Below are 19,318 nucleotides of genomic sequence, written 5' to 3' on the forward strand. Positions count from 1 at the left end.
CTTAAAATTATTTTATATACACTTTTCACAAAGAACATGACACACTCCTGTTGTTCTGATTGGTATATAGCCCAGCACCATGTTGATCACAGATTCCTATACTCACTCTTCTGGTGTCTATTGTAAATTCTTAATTTATAAGCCAGTATTTTACTATGATCAGTAAACCTCATGTGAACAATATTCCTAACTCCTTTCTCACAAAGCCTTACTTCACATTTCCATATTAGAACATAATGGGTCATTGTAAAGCAAGGGAACTTTATAGTAAAACCTACAACAAGCTGGAATCAAGATTGCCAGGAGAAATATCAATAACCTCAGATATGCAGATGACACCACCCTTATGGCAGAAAGTGAAGAACAACTAAAAAGCCTCTTGATGAAAGTGAAAAAGGACAGTGAAAAAGTTGGCTTAAAGCTCAACATTCAGAAAACGAAGATCATGGCCTCCAGTACCATCACTTCATGGGTAATAGATGGGGTAACAGTGGAAACAGTGGTTGACTTTATTTTAGGGGACTCCAAAATCACTGCAGATGGTGATTGCAGCCATGAAATTAAAAGATGCTTACTCCTTGGAAGGAAAGTTATGACCTACCTAGACAGCATATTAAAAAGCAGAGACATTACTTTGTCTACAAATGTCCGTCTAGTCAAGGCTATGGTTTTTCCAATAGTGATGTATGTGAGAGTTGGACTATAAAGAAAGCTGACAGCCAAAGAATTGATGCTTCTGAACTGTGGTTTTGGAGAAGACTCTTGAGGGTCCCTTGGACTGCAAGGAGATCCAACCAGTCCATCATAAAGGAGATCAGTCCTGGGTGTTCATTGGAAAGACTGATGTTAAAGCTGAAACTCCAATATTTTGGCCACCTGATGTGAAGAGCTGACTCATTTGAAAAGACCCTGATGTTGGGAAAGATTGAGGGCAGGAGAAGGGGACAACAGAGGATGAGATGGTTGGATGGCATCACTGACTCAGTGGACATGAGTTTGGGTAAACTCCGGGAGTTGGTGATGGACAGGGAGGCCTGGCGTGCTGTGGTTCATGGGGTTGCAAAGAGTCAGACACAACTGAGTGGCTGAACTGACAGACTGACAGAAGATTAACAGAATATGTCACTCCAAAATCTTCCACTTTGACACAAATATTATTTTGAGCTGAAGGCAATGGAGGAAAAGCAGATCAAAGACAAGTTCTCTGTCCTCCCCTTATTTTCTGGAAAGCAGAACATAAATTTGTGCATAAATTAATCACCAACAACCCTGAACACTTATCAGCCCCAATACAGCCCCAGAGGACTCTACAGAACAAACATTAGTACTAGTTACCATCTGCCATTAGTTTCAAATGTATTTATCACCCCCAAATTTGATACACTTGGAAGCCTACTACCCTTTTCCTCTCTGTAGTCGCTCCTCTGATTATATACTGTTCTTTGGTTCAGATGGTCTGTAAGTCCAAATTCCAGCCACCTCTGTGAGTTATTTATCCCCGCATTTCTCATAAGTATACATGAGATGTACATGTTAGTATACTTGTTCCCTTTTCTCTTGTTAATCTGTATTTTATTGCAGAGCTCCAGCCAAAAACCAAAAAGAGTAAAATGAAACACATGTTTCCTCCTGTACAGTTTCTAGTATTGTTGATGGGACAGTGAAAACCCAGGACACTCCACTCTCCCTGGAGACTGCAGCTGAGATATGGGATAGCTAACAACAGACCAGCAGAAGGTAAGAATTCTTACCATGTCGGTCTCCCAGCTCTCTGTCTGTAGTGCACAGTCAACAGAGGAGGAGAAATATTTCTCCTTGTCCCTCCCTTTCCAAATTCACAGTGGTAGGAGAAAAACATTTGTGAAAATAGATCTTGAACTGTGACTCTTGTGAACATGGTTTTGGTAATAAACACCTATGGTTACTGATCCTTAGCCTCCCAGAAGGAGTCATGTTTTCCTTTGTCCCTTTCATTTGTCATAACGATGAAAAATCATCAGATGAGAATCTCCAGTTGTTTTGTTTTATATCCTAAGAATGTGGCTTTGTAACTGGTGAGAATATTCCCTCTGGTTTCTGCTGCTTGGGAACACAGGTTGTCTGTCAGGCTTGCATCAGCAGCTAGTCAGCCAGCTAGGAGCTGAAGACATGAAGTGACAGGCAACATTCTCTTTGTCCAAACATGCTGGCTTTCAGGGGAGTTTGTCTTAATAAAGGGTCTCAAGTTCATAAGGGGACTTTATAGCCTCTACTTTCATTGTCTGGTTTGGAAGGGAAAACTCTCATCCCAGTATCACCTTTCTGGTAGCATAGGTTAGGAGGTCCATCATTTAAGGTGTCCCAGTTTGTGGGAGATAGAGCTTTCTTTGTCACCTGAGTCAAGGAAGGTCTTTGTTTCTTAGGCTTTCTCTGGAGAGGTTCTGCATCTTGAGAGGCCTACATTTCTTAGAGGACACCTTTCGTGTCCATAGTGAAGTCACTCAGTCATGTCCGACTCTTTGCAACCTCATGGGCTGAAGCCAGTGAGGCTCCTTCATCCATGGAATTTTCCAGGCAAGAGTACTGGAGTGAGTAGCCATTTCCTTCTCCAGGGGATCTTCCCAACCCAGGGATTGAACCCAGGTCTTCCGCATTGCAGTCAGACGTTTTACCATCTGTGCCACCCTAATATTGGTTTTAAGCCATAAAAAGACTCACTGGTTTGGAGTCAGAGTTGAAAGAGGTATATTGAAGATCTGAACTTTTATATCTAAAAAGTATTTTTAAGAGAGCTTGCATTTTAAACAGAGGTCCTATTTTTACTTATGGTAAGATTCTATTGAAAAGAAAAGAAAAAGAAAGACAAAGATAGCTACAAAAAAATATCTTGGTTACTTGAGAAAACAAAGTGAAACAAAACACTTTGTTAACAAGATTAAAAGAAGAAGATCAGAGAATAAATGTCAAAACCTGCAGACATCACTCAAGGAGGTTTATAATTTATATAAATATTGATAGCCAGGAAACAGTTTTGACAAGGTCCAGAAAATGTACAAGAAGTCTTGATGTATTGTCTGTTACTCTGTAGGAGGATCCCACCATGTCTAGAATGTCCTATAGTCTGGATAGGGCTACAAAAAGAAAATAATAAAAAGAAATTTAAAATATCATTGAACTATCCTATTATAAAAGAAAAGAAAAATGTTATAGGAATAGCTTAGATTTCTGATAACAGGCAAATATGCCCCTGAGTTCCTTCTTAGATTAAACCCTACAATTCTTTCTCAGTACTTTGGAAATATTGCCTTTACCATATCTTTGAAATGTAAACATGCAAAGAGAAAATTGTTGCCTAAAGCAAGCATGAGACTGGAACAAAAAGAGAGATTTGAAAAACAAACTGTTATTTCATATTTTCATAAGCTCCCTTGATCCAGATTTTGTTGACAGCCTCCATAAGATTATCTTTTAAAGACAAGTAAAAATCTTAATGGTCTTTTCCACAAATCTTGGTAAAAGACACCAGTCACCTGAGGGGAAAACTTGTTCCATCTGCCAGAAACACCATTTAGATCCAACTACTCTTTTATAAGCTCTTGAGTTTTGTACTACTGTACCTGAAATGTGACTAAATTGAAATGAAAGCTATGAGATCTGTGTTTGCATCTGTCTATATGTCTACATATATCTATGTTTTTATGTTGTATATATGTGATATTTTTCTCCCTCTGGATAGCATTCCTAAAAACTTGTGCTCTATTTAATTGGCTTAAAGAAAATAGAATCATTTGTATAAATTAAGACTAGTCATGAGATTTTCCTGACAGTCCAGTGACTAAAATTCTAAGCTCCCAATGCCGGTGGCCCAGGTTCAGTCCCTGGTCTGGGAACTAGATCCCACATACTGCAAATAGAGATCCTGCTTGCCACAACTAAGACCTGGTGCAGCCAAATAACTAAGTAAATATTCTTTTCAAATAAAATGAATCAGCTTTGTCAAATTTTATGTTGTCTCTACTAGATGCTTGAGATGATAAAATTATAAATTCAATCTAAGAACTCAGTTTACAATAAAAATGATTTTCTTGATGTATGTCAATACGGTAGAGAAAAAAGCCATGTGTAAATTTTAAGTTTCTTTCCTTTTGTGATTTTTGCTACTTGCCTGGTTTTTCAACAAGAAAAGTAACTCAAAATGATGGTTAATTTTTAATATCTCATGAAAGTTTCATGGCAACTCAAGCATAATTGTTAAGAACACATGAATTAAATGGATAGAAGTGGGCAAAAGGGTCTTCCCTGGTGGCTTAGATAGTAAAGAATCTGCCTGCAATGCAGGTTTGATCCCTGGATTGGGCAGATCCCCTGAAGAAGGACATGGAAATCCACTCCATTATTCTTGCCTGGAGAATCCCATGGACAGAGAAGCCTGGTGGACTACAGTCCATGGGGTTGCAAAGAGCTGGACATGACTGAGTGACTAACTACTACTACTTCTACTACTAAGTGGGAACAAGGTTTATAAATGAATTCTGCAACCATCATTATATTTTATAAAGTATATCTACTTAAAAATTGCTTTCAAAATCATTTTGTTAACCTTAAATTTAAGAAGAATATTCACTGGATATGTAGATCTTTTCCAGAAAAGAGAAAATACTGAAACATTAATTGCCAAACATTCATTTAAGATTATCTGCTTTTAACTTCATATTAAAGAAATGAAGATATCTGGGTCTGTTAATAACATGCTCTTTTTGTCACTTTAAAAATATGTACATTAAAATGCATGTGGCTCTAGAAATTCCAAAATTATGTATTCCTGTGAATTCTCTGGTCTAGTGGTTAGGAATTGGTGCTTTCACTGCCAGGGCCCAAGTTCAATCCTTGGTTGGAAAACTAAGGTCCTGCAAGTCACCCTGCTTGGCCATAAAATGCATACATAAAAAATAAAAAGAGCAAATAAGTTAGAATATGGGGATTCTAAGCACAGGGTTCTAATACAGGAGGGATAAGAAGGTAAATTATTGAGATGAAGGGAGAAGAGGCCCTGTGAATTCCCTGGGGAAAAACTTAAAGATGTTCTGGAATGTGTGAACCTGTTGAAAGGAGTTTGACAACTTTGGCTGAGACTTTGGATAATGAATTAATACACAAATTACTGACTAGTTCAAAATTGGGAAAGGAGTACAAGGCTGTATATTGTCACCCTGCTTATTTAACTTATATGCAGAGTGCATCACGGGAAATGCCAGGCTTGATGAAGCACAAGCTGGAATCAAGATTGCTCAGAGAAATATCAATAACATCAGATATGCAGATGACACCACCCTAATAGCAGAAAGCAAAGAAGAACTAAAGAGCCTCTTGAAGGTGAAAGAGGAGAGTGAAAAAGCTGACTTAAAACTCAACATTCAAAGAACTAAGATCATGGCATCTGATCCCATTACTTTATGGCAAATAGAAGAAGGAAAAGTGGAAACAGTGAGATATTTTATTTTCTTGGGCTCCAAAATCACTGTGGACGGTGAGTGGAGCCATGAAATTAAAAGATGCTTGCTCCTTGGAAGGAAAACTATGACAAACCTAGACAGTGTATTTAAAAGCAGAGACATCATTTGCTGACAAAGGTCTGTCTAGTCAAAGCTATGGTTTTTCCAGAAGTCATGTATGGATGTGAAAGTTGAATCATAATGAAGACTGAGCGCTGAAGAACAGAAGTTTTTTAATTATGGTGCTGTAGAAGACTTTGAGAGTCCCTTGGACTGCAAGAAGATCAAACCAGTCAATCCTAAAGGAAATAAAATCTGAATATTCACTGGAAGGACTGATGCTGAAGTTGAAGCTCCAATACTTTGGCCACCTGATGCAAAGAGCAAACTCATTGGAAAAGACCCTGATGCTGGGAAAGATTGAAGGCAAAAGGAGAAAGGGGTGGTGGAGGATGAGATGGTTAGATAGTATTACCACTGAATGGAATTAATCTGAAAAAACTCGGGGATATAGTGGAGGACGGAGGAGCCTAGTGTTCTATAGTCCTAGGGGCCACAGAGGATACATGACTTATTGAATGAACAACAACAACATAATTCATACCAGTGTCTTAAATGTAAGTATTATGTCCACTTTACAAATTAAAATATATGTGTCCCAGAGAAGAAAAGTCACCTGCCCAAAGACATAGATAGTGGTAGAGCTGGGATTTAGATTCAGATCATCTCAATGGTCTCTTCAGTTCACCACATTACTTTGAAGTTGAAGTGAAGGGGAAGGAATTCTATCGCTATGCAATGCTCACCCCCTAACATGCTGTAACTCCTTGATCTACCACGTTTAGTTCCTGATACAGTTGTACAAACCCATTTTATGTATTTATTTTTAAAGTGTGACTTTTCTTTAAGAGATTGATCCCACATCAGGAATGCCACAAAACAATTAGAGACTATTACAATAACAAAATTCTTAAAGTGTACACAACTGATAACTGAGGAAATCTTGATTTCTTTGTACATACTTTCTTTGTCCTATTATTTCTATTATCTTTAAAGGTTCATGGTCAATACAATTAGAACTTAGGCTGGATCTCACTTCTCCTTTTCACATTATGAGCAAATATTTCCCTTCCCATACAGGTCAGGTTCAAAAATCCTTTCTCAATTCACATAACAATTGGGCATTCATCACTGAAAAGTAATTTTTCAAACAGGTGATAAAGCATAATCTTGTTTACAAAAAGAACAAAATGTTCCCATTTTAGTTTCCTCTTTCTAGAAGAGAATTCTGATTTTGTTTCTCTGTTAAGCATTACCTTTTGATTTAAGATTAAGTTTGATCTTTTTATTTGCTGCATAGTCATTCAGTTTCTTTCTTGAACTAGAAAGCTATGGTTTCAATCTGTAATTTAGCTCTAGTAACATCACAAAAAAACTGAAGAAGAAAATGGCTACCCACTCCAGTGATCTTGCCTGGAGAATCCCAGGGACAGGGCAGCCTGGTGGCTGCCGTCTATGGGGTCGCACAGAGTTGGACACAACTGAAGCGACTTGGCAGCAGCAGTAGCAGCAGCAACATCACAAAATGTTGGGATAAGAGAGAAGAAATTGTTGCAAATAAGGTCATGTACTTGGGTTATTTATATTTTTTCTCTCTCTCAACAAACCTTTTATTGCTACCCTTAGGAACCAAATAAGATAATGTGCTCAGCTTCTTATTAACAACAATTTATCTGTACACATTGAATGGAAGATGAAACACTCCAGATTGTTTAAGATTTTTTAAAATTCATTTTCTCACCCCAACCCCTCACCTCAAGCCAATATCATACCTCCGTGAGGTAGCTGGTTGCTGGCATGGGAGTGGTCTATTTCCAACTCAGTCAAATAGAAGCTGAACTCACAAACATGGCACCATTTTCACAGAGTCTAACATGATTTGACCCCAAAGATGATGAGGGCTAGTATCAGTGCCTTACTGATTTATTTTGGAAAATAGTTTCCTTGACTACTGATTCAATACGATTTTCTATATTAAGATTTGTTTTTAATTGGAGGATAATTGCTTAACAATATTGCATTGGTTTCTGCTGTATAACAGTGTAAATCAGCTATAAGTTTACATAAATCCCCTCCCTCTTGAGCTTCCCTCCCACTGCAAAAGGATTTTCAGTTAAAGAGCAATTAAGTAAATCAGAAATATCATGTGTATATAAAATGGTAAACTTAAACCTGCTTAAAAAATATAAATGGATGTTTCAACATCTGGGAAGTTAAGGTACTTTTAAGTTTCCTCATAAGTATACTATCTTCTAATAGGAAAGTTTACACAAACTCATTTATACATACATGCATGACTACTAATTTTTCTGAAAAATAATGGGAATAAAATAAGCCTAAGTATAGAAACCTAGAGAAGGAAATGGCAACCCACGCCAGTATTCTTGCCTGGAGGATTCCATGGATAGACGAGCTTGAAGGGCTACAACCCATGGGGTCACAAAAAGTTGGACACGACTGAGTGAATGCACTTAAAATATCTTCCTTATGTAAAAGTTAAATCCACGGCAATTTAAATATCCTCTGCGTAGTCAGCGTGTGAAATCTGGTTAGGATTTGAATTTCATGATGGGACTACTGACTTGGCTTTCTAAGCAGTCTTCTTCCCTCTGGTTTCTCTACCCTCCAACCCACTCTTCATCCAGAGCATGCCAACCTTGAACTCAGAGGACTCGGCCTTTATAACACATATGTCAATCACATGTCACCTATGACTTTATTGTCTATCCTGAGGTTTGCTGTCATGTCCTTATACTCATCATGATGAGCTACTTGAGGTCTTATGCTCCCTTAAGGCTTCTCCTCTGCTTTCTCAGAAAGAAGGACACTCATATGTATAGTGTAGACATTCAACAAAATTGGTAAATTCCCTGTATATAAATATACTCCACCTACAATTAGGGTGTTACACTCCTCTCTTGACCACCTGTGTTAAAATAGTGTTTTGATATTACAAATGATGCAGGGAAGTAATGCAAGCTTACAAACAAATATCAACCACAAACTACAGCCACAGCTTCCACAGCTTCCCTGGTGGCTCAGATGGTAAAGAATCTGCCTGCAAATTGGGAGACCTTGATTCGATCCCTGGGTTGGGAAGATCTCCTGGAGGAGGGCATGGCAACCCACTCCAGTATTCTGGCCTGGAGAATCCCTTGGACAGAGGAGCCTGGTAGGCTGTAGCCCATAGGGTCGCAAAGAGTCAGACATGACTGAGCAACTAAGCACACGCATAGCACATAAACTACAGAAGGATGTGCTTCTCCAACATGGGAAAGCAATTACAAAAGATAACCTAGAATTTTAAAGATAGAATCACTTTTTAGATAAAGTTAACTCAGACTTCTGAAAGAAGTTAAGAATGAGACCATTTACTTTGGGGGCTTCTCAGATGGTGCTATTGGTAAAGGCTCTGCCAGCTAATGCAAGAGACCTTGGGTTCAATCCCTGGGTCTGGCAGATCCCCTGGAGGAGGAAAATGGCAACCCACTCTGATATTCTTGCTGAAAAATTCCATGGACAAGAGGAGCCTGGTGGGCTGCAGTCCATGGGATTGCAAAGAGTCAAACATGACTGAGCGATTAAGTGCACCAACAAACCTAAAATTTTAAAGACATAATCATTTTTTAAATAAAGAGTTAACTTAGGTTTGAAATAAATTAGAAACAAGACCATATGTTTGAGATACAGGATTACTCAGGCCAATATATGTAAAATCTTTGAAGGTATGATTCAACGTTAAAGTTAGTAAAGGAAAATAATTTTATGCTTCAATTGTCAAGAATTTATGCATGAATAATTTTATTAGGGAAAAAGTTCCTATGTAACATTTGGTTATGAATTTAGGATTTCCTCCAGTTGTTAATTCGATAAATAATAGAAGTTGATTGAATATTTTCTAGGTAAGAGGTACTGTATTAAAGCTGAGGATACTAAGGTGAAAAGGCATAATTGTTTTTCCCTGCAAATCAACAATTACGATGGCAACCCACTCCAGTATTCTTACTGGGATAATCCCATGGACAGCAGAATCTGGTGGGCTAAGACCATGAGGTTGCAAAGGCTCAGACATGACTGGGCAACTAACACTCACTCACAATAGCTGTTTACTGTTGGTCTGCTCAAAGGACTGATGGAGCAAAGAGGGGAATCTGAAATCTGCACGGATGAGACAATGAAGGCTTCACAGAATTTAAGATAAATGAGAACTGGAGGAAGAAGAGGATTTTGTTAGGTGGATAGTTGGGGTAGCAGATTTGTGATAGGAACCTTCCAGGTCTGGTTCTCTCTCCTTCCAGGCACAGGGAACGATTATACTTCCTTATTCCCTTGAATTTACAGAGAGCTATGTAATTCTGGCCAATGAGCTATGGGTAGAAATAATACAGGTCACTTTAAAAGTGAAAACATTTAATTGCTAGTGAAAACACTCCAGTGCTTTCTACCTACCTTGGCAACTGATGAAGTTGTGTGTGTCAGAAGGTATAGTCACCTGTTGGTAAAACCTCTTGTCAGCTTGAGTGCCTGTGTGACTGTCTGGAGCAGAGCCACATGTGGAACCATGCTGGACATTGAGAGATGAATGAGAAGTACATTGTGTGTTTACTCATAGAAATTTGGGGAACATTTTGTTATTTCATCATTTTGATGGAGATAAAACAATTTTAAAAACAAAGGGAAAGAAGAATGGACAAATCTCCCATGCAAAAGTATTCCAAGAAACTTACAAGGATATTCTGCCCTCAAGAAAATAGAGTATAACTCCCTGCTCTTTAGTGTGGGCTGTGCATAGTGAATACCTTCCCAAGAATACACTATGGAAAGGAGGATAAAAGAGTAATTTTACAGCAGAGAAACCTGACAAACACTACTTCAGCAGTGGATCCAAGTTAATATCAACAGTAATAGGTTATTTTGATGGGAGGTATCCTAGATACCATATGATGAAAATGATATTTGTGGTCTTCCTTCTCCAAACACATAATCCTTGACTAATCATGAGAAAAAAATGTCAGACAAATCCCAGGTAACCATCATTTTACCAAATATCTGATCTGTGTCCCTCACACTGTCATGGTCATCAAAAAACAAGGAAAGTTTGAGAGACTATTAGAGCTAAGAGGAGCCAAAAGAACATAGCAACTAAACGTAATGTGGTGCTCTGGAGAGGATCTTAGAAAGAGGTAATTTCATAAAACCTAAGGAAGTCTGAAAAAATGTATGAACTTTATTTAGTAATAACACTCTGATATTGGTTCATTGGGGCTTCCCTGGTGGCTCAGCCAGTAAAGAATCCGCCTGCAATGCAAGAGATTGCCTGCAGGAGACCAGGGTTCAATCCCTGGCTCAGGAAGATCCCCTGGAGAAGGAAATGGCAATCCACTCCAGTATTCTTTCTTGAGAAATCTCATGGATAAAGGAGCCTGGTGGGCTACAGACCATGGGGTCACAAGGGTCAGACATGATATAACTACTAAACCACCACATTTTTTCATTAATTGTAATAAATGTACTACACTGAGGTAAAATGTTTTATTTTATTATTACCTCCTGTAATAATAGGAGAAAGTGGGTTTGGTGAATACAGAAGCAATATGCACTATCATAGGAACTTTAATGTAAATCTCAAACTATTCTAAAATTAAAAGTTTATTTTAAAAAAGAGGTATAAGAGAGAATATAATATGCTCTGAAAATTCCTTTTGAAGTGGGGAGAGAAAGTTAAGAGTTTGGTTAGGTAGGCAAAAGATCTTTTATACTATTCAAAGGAGACTCAATTTGCAAATTGTATAGGCTGGAAGAGGGATTCCTAGAAGATCTGTGGATGGGCTTCAGGGGTGTTGCAAAACCTCTTGAGCTGTATAAGATTATATCGTGTGTATGTGTATATGTACATTTTCCTCAGAAGAAAGAAGCTTTAATTATTTTTCACTTATTCTTAAAGGGAAAAGCATCTAAAATATGCTAATAATCATTGTTGAAGGTAATGTTGAAACTGAAATATCCTGAGCAAGAGATATGAAACAATTCTATTTTGTGTGAAAAAAAGATCTCTTCTTGATAGTCCAGACTACAGTGATAATGTGTATGTGTTTGGAGAAAGAAGGCAGAAGTTAAAGCCAGGATGATAATAAAGACCATGACCTTCAGATTCTTTTGATTGTAGTCTACTTTGCAGGGGGAAGAAATGACCCCATAAGATATTTTACCCACTGTTGCCACTTTCCTGAGAAAAAAATTTCTGAGTCATAGAATGAAGTGTCATTTTTTGTAAACCAAGACTTAATGGGATTATATATATATACCTACTTTATCATTAGGGTTGTGAATGGCTAGTATTTGAATAAAAATGCATATATGTCTTTAAAGGTATCTGTAAACCTAAAGCACTGTGATGAAAGCTACATTTATGGGAAATTTTAGTTAAAAAGCAAAAAAGCAGGAACTTAAAACTATGACACTGGAATGAAGGCTTCTATTCTGAAAATAAGGGTAATTTCAACTATTGATGTACAATAGCATAACATTCAACCAGACTTCTTTGTGGGATGTATTTTAATCAGTAAATCCTATTAATGTTCTCATTTTATTTTATTAATACAAAATATTGGCAATCCTTAATAACTCATTTAATTGGTTATTAATAATTAATCCTTTGTTTTTTATTTTATTTTATTTTTTTACTTTACAATACTGTATTGGTTTTGCCATATATTGACATGAATCTGCCACAGATGTACATGAGTTCCCAATCCTGAACCCCCCCTCCCACCACCCTTCCTGTATCATCTCTCTGGGTCATCCCAGTGCACCAGACCCAAGCATCCTGTATCCTGCATCGAACCTAGACTGGCGATTCGTTTCTTACATGATAGTATACATGTTTCAATGCCATCCTCCCAAATCATCCCACCCTCTCCCTCTCCCACAGAATCCAAAAGTCTGTTCTATACATCTGTGTCTCTTTTGCTATCTTGCATATAGGGTTATCATTACCATCTTTCTAAATTCCATATATATATATATGTTAGTATACTGTATTGGTATTTTTCTTTCTGGCTTACTTCACTCTGTATAATAGGCTCCAGTTTCATCCACCTCATTAGAACCGATTCAAATATATTCTTTTTAATGACTGAGTAATACTCCATTGTGTATATGTACCACAGCTTTCTTATCCATTGGTCTGCTGATGGACATCTAGGTTATTTCCATGTCCTGGCTATTATAAACAGTGTTGCAGTGAACATTGGGGTACGCGTGTCTCTTTCAATTCTGGTTTCCTCAGTGTGTATGCCCAGCAGTGAGATTTCTGGGTCATAAGGCAGTTCTATTTCCAATTTTTTAAGGAATCTCCACACTGTTCTCCATAGTGGCTGTACTAGTTTGCATTCCCACCAACAGTTTAAGAGGGTTCCCTTTTCTCCACACCCTCTCCAGCATTTATTGCTTGCAGACTTTTGGATCACAGCCATTCTGACTGGTGTGAAATGGTCCCATGTTGTGGTCTTGATTTGCATTTCTCTGATAATGAGTGATGTTGAGCATCTTTTCATGTGTTTGTTAGCCATCCATATGTCTTATTTGGAGAAATGTCTATTTAGTTCTTTGGCCCATTTTTTGATTGGGTGGTTTATTTTTCTGGAATTGAGCTGCATAAGTTGCTTGTATATTTTTGAGATTAGTTGTTTGTCCATTCCTTCATTTGCTATTATTTTCTGCCATTCTGAAGGCTGTCTTTTCACCTTGCTTATAGTTTCCTTTGTTGTGCAGAAGCTTTTAAGTTTAATTATATTCCATTTGTTTATTTTTGCTTTTATTTCCAGTATTCTGGGAGGTGGATCATAGAGGATCTTGCTGTGATTTATGTCAGAGAGTGTTTTGCCTATGTTCTCCTCTAGGAGTTTTATAGTTTCCGGTCTTACATTTAGATCTTTAATCCATTTTGAGTTTATTTTTGTGTGTGGTGTTAGAAAGTGTTTTGGTTTCATTCTTTTACAAGTGGTTGACCAGTTTTCCCAGCACCGCTTGGTAAAGAGATTGTCATTTCTCCATTGTATATTCTTGCCTCCTTTGTCAAAGATAAGGTGTCCATAGGTGTGTGGATTTATCTCTGGGCTTTCTATTTTGTTCCATTGATCTATATTTCTGTCTTTGTGCCAGTACCATACTGTCTTGGTGACTGTGGCTTTGTAATAGAGCCTGAAGTCAGGCAGTTTGATTCCTCCAGTTCCATTCTTTCTCAACATTGCTTTGGCTATTCGAGGTTTTTTGTATTTCCATACAAACTGTGAAATTATTTGTTCTAGCTCTGTGAAAAATACCGCTGGGAGCTTGATAGGGAGTGCATTGAATTTGTAGATTGCTTTGGGTAGTATACTCATTTTCACTATATTGATTCTTCTGATCCATGAACATGGTATATTTCTTCATCTATTAGTGTCCTCTTCGATTTCTTTCGTCGGTGTTTTATAGTTTTCTATATATAGGTCTTTAGTTTCTTTAGGTAGATATATTCCTAAGTATTTTATTCTTTTCGTTGCAATGGTGAATGAAATTGTTTCCTTAATTTCTTTTTCTACTTTCTCCTTATTAGTGTATAGGAATGCAAGCAATTTCTGTGTGTTGATTTTATATCCTGCAACTTTACTATATTCATTGATGAGCTCTAGTAATTTTCTGGTGGAGTCTTTAGGGTTTCTATGTAGAGGATCCAGGGTTAGTAGAAGCAAAGATATCTTAAAAATTAGGGCAGAAATAAATGCTAAAGAAACAAAAGAGACCATAGCAAAACTCAACGAAGCCAAAAGCTGGTTCTTTGAAAGGATAAAGTTGACAAGCCATTAGCCAGATTCATCAAGAAACAAAGGGAGAAAAATCAAATCAATAAAATAAAAATGAAGATGGAGAGATCATAACAGACAACACAGAAATACAAAGGATCATAAGAGACTACTATGAGCAATTATATGCCAATAAAATGGACAACGTGGAAGAAATGGAAAAATTCTTAGAAAAGTACAACTTTCCAAAACTGAACCAGGAAGAAATAGAAAATCTTAACAGACCCATCACAAGTACAGGAATTGAAAGTGTAATCAGAAATCTTCCAGTAAACAAAAGCCCAGGTCCAGACGGTTCACAGCTGAATTCTACCAAAAATTCAGAGAAGAGCTAACACCTATCCTACTCAAACTCTTCCAGAAAATTGCAGAAGAAGGTAAACTTCCAAAGTCATTCTATGAGGCCACCATCACCCTAATACCAAATATGCCACAAAAAAAGAAAACTACAGCCAATATCACTGATGAACATAGATGCAAAAATCCTTAACAAAATTCTAGCAATCAGAATCCAACAACACATTAAAAAGATCATACACCATGACCAAGTGGGCTTTATCCCAGGGATGCAAGTGTTCTTCAATATCTGCAAATCAATCAATGTAATTCACCACATTAACAAATTGAAAAATAAAAGCCATATGATTATCTCAATAGATGCAGAGAAAGCCTTTGACAAAATTCAACATCCATTTATGATAAAAAAAAAAAAGAACTTCCAGAAAGCAGGAATAGAAGGAACATACCTCAACTTAATAAAAGCTATATATGACAAACCCACAGCAAACATTATCCTCAATGTTGAAAAATTGAAAGCATTTCCCCTAAAGTCAGGAACAAGACAAGGGTGCCCACTTTCACCACTACTATTCAACATAGTTCTGGAAGTTTTGGCCACAGCAATCAGAGCAGAAAAAGAAATAAAAGGAATCCAAATTGGAAAAGAAGAAGTAAAACTCTCACTGTTTGCAGATGACATAATGCTTTGTTTTATTTACAAATGAAAATATATAGAATTGTGCATCATCAGTCCATAAAATGGACAAAAATATTTAATATTTTGTTCAATTCATGGTCTCTTAGGAGGACTGTGGATTGCAAATAATTCTTTAAGAAACTCCTGTTACAATCTACAAGAGAAATAATGAAAGATCAAGATAGAAGCAGGCAGGATGTACAGAGAAAAGGGGATAGATAAGACAGATATCAAAGGATCAGAACCAGGAGCATTTTTTGATTGCTTTGATGGAGAGGTACAAGGCAGAGGGGGAAAGCAAGCTTAATTTTGGAGTTGCTGGCAGGCAGTTATGGGAAATATTGGACAGTGAATAAACTTAGAGAAGGATAGCATAGGATATGATAAGTCCAACTTTTAATATGTTGTGTTTGAAATCCCAAGTCCATATGTCTGGTGGCCCAGCTGGGTCCTTTCATCTTAAAAAAAAAAAAAAAAAGCATCTGGGCTGGAGTTATAAGGTCCTAACTTAGAAAAGTGAAGCATTCATATCACAGTGTGACTTCTTTAAATTTACAACAATATAGAGGAATTTCAATTTTTAAAGATTCCATTCTATTTCTAGAAATAAATATAGGGAGGGGGAAAGTCAGCAATTAAGAATTCCTGAGAAACAACAAGAGTAACTATGTTATATGATTAGAAATTCTTAGTGTGGGAATTGTCTGGCTGCCCAGTGATTAGGACTTTGTGCTTCCACTGCCCTGGGTCCCTGGTCAGGTAACTAAGATCTGAAATGCAACAAAGCATTGCCAAAAAAAAAGAAAAATTCTTGGTGAATGAAGTTTCCAGGGCCTCATTTCTTTTTTTTAAATTTAATAGTTTATTTAAATGGAGAATAATTACTTTACAATATTCTGATGGTGTCTGCCATACTTCAGCTATTTTTCTCCTAACCAACCTCTCCCCTCTTCAAATAATGGAATTCAAGTGTCTATTTATTTGTTACTGTTGTTGCAGCTGTTTTGTTTCAAAAATTATTTTTTATTTTATATAATATAATATTTAGACTTAGATTTATAAAATTGGGTTAGTTTCAGACCATGGGGTCACAAAGAGTCAGATATGACATAGTGACTGAAAAACAACAATTTTTTAAAAATGATTTAAGATATAATTTGCATAATAGACATGCATATAACTAAAAAAATGTGTCTGTGAATGACATTAGTTACTCATGATTATAACTTTTCATAATTCCCTTCAGCAACCTCTCGGAAAATACTTTTAAAACAAGTCTGCTAACTATAAGTGCAAGAGATGTGCTCAGGGATCAATTATAATTAGTGCTACGGAAGAGCCCAGTTACCATCTGGAATATCACTCTGCATTTCAAATCCTATCCTGAGGTGAAACTAAGCAACATTAGAATTGAGTTTCTTTTAAATGCTGGATCATCGAAAAACCAAGAGAGTTCCAGAAAAACATCTATTTCTGCTTTATTGACTATGCTAAAGCCTTTGACTGTGTGGATCACAATAAACTGTGGAAAATTCTGAAAGAGATAGGAATGCCAGACCACCTGACCTGCTTCTTGAGAAGCCTGTATGCAGGTCAGGAAACAACAGTTAGAACTGGACATGGAACAACAGACTGGTTCTAAATAGGAAAAGGAGTATGTCAAGGCTGTATATTGTCACCCTGCTTATTTAACCTATATGCAGAGTACATCATGAGAAACGCTGGGCTGGAGGAAGCACAGGCTGGAATCAAGATTGCTGGGAGAAATATCAATAACCTCAGATATATAGATGACACCACCCTTATGGCAGAAAGTGAAGAACTAAAGAGTCTCTTGATGAAAGTGAAAGAGGAGAGTGAAAAAGTTGGCTTAAAGCTCAACATTCAGAAAGTGAAAGAGGAGAGTGAAAAAGTTGGCTTAAAGCTCAACATTCAGAAAGTGAAAGAGGAGAGTGAAAAAGTTGGCTTAAAGCTCAACATTCAGAAAACGAAGATCATGGCATCTGGTCCCATCACTTCATGGCAAATAGATGGGGAAACAGTGGAAACAGTGTCAGACTTTATTTTGGGGGGCTCCAAAATTTTCGACCAACCTAGATAGCATATTGAAAAGCAGAGACATTACTTTGTCAACAAAGGTCCGTCTAGTTAAGGCTATGGGTTTTCCAGTGGTCATGTACGGATGAGAGAGTTGGACTGTGAAGAAAGCTGAGCACCAAAGAATTGATGCTTTTGAACTGTGGTGTTGGAGAAGACTCTTGAGAGTCCCTTGGACTGCAAGGAGGTCCAAACAGTCCATCCTAGAGGAAATCAGTCCTGAGTATTCATTGGTAGGACTGATGTTAAAGCTGAAACTCCAATATTTTGGCCACCTGATGCAAAGAGCTGACTCATTTGAAAAGACCCTGATGCTAGGAAACTTGAGGGTAGGAGGAGGAGGGGACGACAGAGGATGAGATGGTTGGATGGCATCACTGACTCAATGGACACGGGTTTGGGTGAACTCCAGGAGTTGGTGATGGACAGGGAGGCCTGGCATGCTGGGATTCATGGGGTCACAAAGAGTTGGACATGACTGAGCAACTGAACTGAACTGAACTAAAGATGAGGAAAACTTGATATTGATTTTTACTTCATTCTCAGAATAAGGGTCAATTTTTGGTTTGGGAGCTTGATTGTATTAAAATAACAGGAATAAGTAAGATATGACATAAAAAAAAAAAAAAAACAAGGAAGATCTGCAATAATCATTGCTTTCCCTCTTAGGCCAACTGTTGCTACTCTCTGGTTGATTCCTCAGTCAGTCATTGTTATGGATCAGTCCTGGTGCTTCTTAGCTATATCCTGTCTCTGCATCTGAGCTGACACTCTTCAAGTCTCTCTCCCCTACCTTGACTCATTCTCCATACACCTTTTGATATCTTTATATGAGTAAAACCATATTCTTTCCTGTTGATTCATATCAAAATGATCCCAGAATCTTGGACCCCCCTCTCCCCCCAGCTTTCCCCTATGGCTGGTCACGTAGACGTGAAGCCTGACCCTTGGAGCTCTAGAGGCTGCAATGCTGGAATCATGTGGGACTGTAAAGTAAGAAAACTCTCAGAATTCCCTGGGTGGGGGAATATGCCAAATAATTTCAGAGATTCTTTAAATCAACTGATATTTATTGTTCATCATGTTATAGGCACAGTTCCAGATATTTGGGATATGGGTGCAAACAAGTGTAAAGGAGTTCTGCCCTATTTCCTGTAAGGACAGTGGCCCAGATGGTGTGTCAGAGATGTAACACAGTGAAAAAGGTGTCCAGATTTGGAAGAAGGGGTGACACAGTGAGGGGTATCAAAGCCTGAGTGGACAGCATCAACTCCATGGTGCGCCAGTGTTGGAAGAATGGTTGCAAACAGGCAAATAGATAAAATACATGTATGTGCTCACAGTGCATCTTAAGGAAATTAAGGACAATGGGTGCCCGGTTTCTCACTGTCATACAAGGGAGTTAACAACCTGAAAAAGGAAAAAACTAGAATTGACCTTCTGGTGTGAGATTGATATTGGAGATGCTATATGAATTCCATTTAAATAGATAAAAATAATGTAAATACCTACATTCTCTAGCTCTGACCATTGATGGAGCCTGGGAACAGTGACTCTACTGCCTACAGCTGTTTTTTAAAATAAGGGTTCACAAGAGAAATCACGGATTTCAGGCTGAAGCAGGAAAAGAAGGTGAGCATTAGAACATCTTACACCAGAAAACAATCGCTTCTCGGCCTTTTGGCTAAGATCAAGTGTAGAACATCTTACACCAAAAAACAAAAAAGTCCCCAAAGAATGATGGGGACAAGCCAAAGTGACGTAGAAGCTAGCTTGCAGAGGCTCTCCTGGCCAAATCAGGGACAATGTGAACATCAAAATAAATGATAGCCATGGATTATGATACATAATAATTGGAGTAATGTAGGAAG

This window comes from Budorcas taxicolor, chromosome 5 (assembly GCF_023091745.1).
Source record: "Budorcas taxicolor isolate Tak-1 chromosome 5, Takin1.1, whole genome shotgun sequence".
Classification (NCBI taxonomy): Eukaryota; Metazoa; Chordata; class Mammalia; order Artiodactyla; family Bovidae; genus Budorcas; species Budorcas taxicolor.